The following is a 2927-nucleotide window of genomic DNA, read 5'->3' as shown; positions in this document are numbered from 1 at the left end:
ATAGATAGATAGATAGATAGATAGATAGATAGATAGATAGATAGATAGATACATACATACATACATACATACATACATACATACATACATACATACATATATACTCGCGCGTGCACAGATACAAAAACATATATATGGAAGAATGTAAGCATGTATGAAAGAATGTTTATGTAAATACATTCATTCGTACGTACGTAATGTGGTTTAATAAAATAAAGAAATAATTAAGATATCTGCGCATATACACGCATATATTAATTTATTTCTTTTACAGAATAAAACTAGTAACAACCTTTCCTGCCTTTATTTAATCTTATGACAACCGTTTCCAGCGAAACGCAGACTGGTTTCGGAGTTGAAGCTAAAATAGTTAAAATTCTTACTTACTTAGCATATATGTTGCGTGAAATATCATGGTAATGCTATGCTGCTTACAGACAATCGGCATTGTCCATTTCTTATCTTGCTGTCTACCGGACCATTGAATATATATGAAGAACAACCAAGAAGGTCACGGTCTTTAAAAGACACCTCAGGCCAGCGTGACGTTATTATACAAATATTTCAACATTTATATAATGAACTGTGCAATAAAATATATTTTATTGAATCTATTGTATCTCTCTCTTTAATTTATCGTATTAAACTGTTGGTATTGATTGATTTGACCTCGTAATGGACTCCTTTTCAGAATATTGAAATAATGAAAATTAATTGAATAGCATTACAATTGTTTTCTCATCGCATTAAACTAAATTGTGTATTGAAAGAAATATTATAACAATTAGCTCTTGCATGCATATATCTTCAAATAATAATAGTTTATTAGAACAAAGTTGGAAGCTCATAAAATTGTGTTAAGCCGTGGTTTATAGTTTTTAGTAGACTCACTCGGCAACAAAACGTGATTGGTAAATATGTAATAACGAATAATATAAGAATTTGGCAATGTCCAAATGAAGGTATATATATTTATATATATATATATATATATAAAGCAGGTGTACACGAAGTGCGATCAATGCTAGAAATAGCAGCCAGTAAGTAGAGCTTCACTGAATATTTACAGGCAGAGATGTGTGAGGGCGGTGAATGTAGGAAAATTCTGTCTTGCTTCTACGGACACCGTTAGAGGAATACAGGATAACTCGATGATGCAGTTTCAAACTACGGTCTCCGTAGAGGTTACGTCAGAATGTTCCTATATTCATCGCCTGCACACATCTCTGCCTGTAAATATTCAGTGAAGCTCTACATAGCGCCGTAAACTTACCGGCTGCTATTTCTAGCAATGGCCGTACTTCGGGTAAATTCTGATTTATATATTTATAATTCCACCTATATGTTGCTTTATTCTTCCTCGAAATTAATATTGTTTTAATAATATTTATATTTTCATGTATGTTACATCTATCTATCTATCTATCTATCTATCTATCTATCTATCTACCTATCTATCTATCTATCCATCTCTCTCTCTCTCTCTCTCTCTCTCTCTCTCTCTATATATATATATATATATATATATATATATATATATATATATATATATATATATATATATATATATACATATTTTTTAAAAGATTGACTACGGAAGACTGATGTTAGAGATGTTAAATCTTGTATGAATTAATTTCAGCCCTTCTCATTAATAACGGCTCTGATATTTTCCAGGTAAACTGAAAACTGACTGTTCAAAGAAGACTTCGAAAGTAACCGAAAGTAACTAATAACGACTTCTCTCTTGGACAGAAGAAAAAAAACGGACACCATTTGGCATCCTGCTGGCATCAAATACATGCAGAAAAACGGTTCAACCGTCAAGGACATATACGGTTGCTACATTAGGGAATGACTTCCCAGCTTTATCAACAAAGCAAAAGTGAGCAGCTAAATTTAGGTGAGGAAAGTAGAGTCTTGAAGATGATCCATGATCTGGAGTTTCTACAACTGCCACCACCGAAGAGGACATTGATCGTGATTATGAGATATTAATGGAGGAGAGGCAATTGACTATAAATCAAATAGTCAGTGCTAAAAGCATATCCTATGAGAAACTTCAGATCATTCTGCACAATGAACTTAATATGACAAAGGTTTCTGCTCAGTATGTTTGTCAAGTTATCTCACAATTAATCCAAAGCATAACCAGGCTGATGCATCACGGGAAAATCTGAAAGCGTGTCAGACTTTTCCTAAGCCAGCACCAGTGTTGGATTCATGACTTGAAGCCAAAGACAACGAGACAATTGATGAAATGGAAACACGTCTTCTCTCCTGATCCAAAGAAAACTCTCCATCTGTGGGGGAGGTGATGGTTTCAGTATTTTCAGATACAAAAGCCATTGTGGTTAGTTAATACATGTCTTCAACAGGGCAACATCATCAGTGAAGGGTACTATGCAAACTTGCTGAGCTAGTTACGAAAGGCTATCATGAACAAAAACTCCCATGAAAATTGACAAAAAGTGTTTCGTTCATCAGATCAACACTCACGATATTGCTTTCAGTGGCTGCTGTGCAGGACAGTGACTTTGAACTGATTCATCAGCTCCTTATTCTCCTGATTTGGCCTCTCTGAGTGTAATCAGTTCCCCAACATGAAAGGAAAAGAAAACACTTCTTTGAAACACTATGACAATGAACATGACATCATATCTGCTGTTCATGAGGTTTTTGACTAACATGGTGAAAGCGTCTTTACCAATGAGATCCAGGTACTACAACGGCCATGGAAGAAGAGTGTGGAATGCATGGGGACTATGTTTTAAAATAAACCATGTTTAGTCTCATTCCATGAGAGTGACTTCGTCAAATTTTCAGGCAACCATCGTACATATATATTATGTACATATATACACATATGTATAAATATATAAACATCTCTCTCTCTCTCTCTCTCTCTCTCTCTCTATATATATATA

Source organism: Octopus bimaculoides, chromosome 6 (genome assembly GCF_001194135.2).
Source record: "Octopus bimaculoides isolate UCB-OBI-ISO-001 chromosome 6, ASM119413v2, whole genome shotgun sequence".
Lineage (NCBI taxonomy): Eukaryota > Metazoa > Mollusca > Cephalopoda > Octopoda > Octopodidae > Octopus > Octopus bimaculoides.
This window is presented reverse-complemented; position numbering follows the sequence as displayed.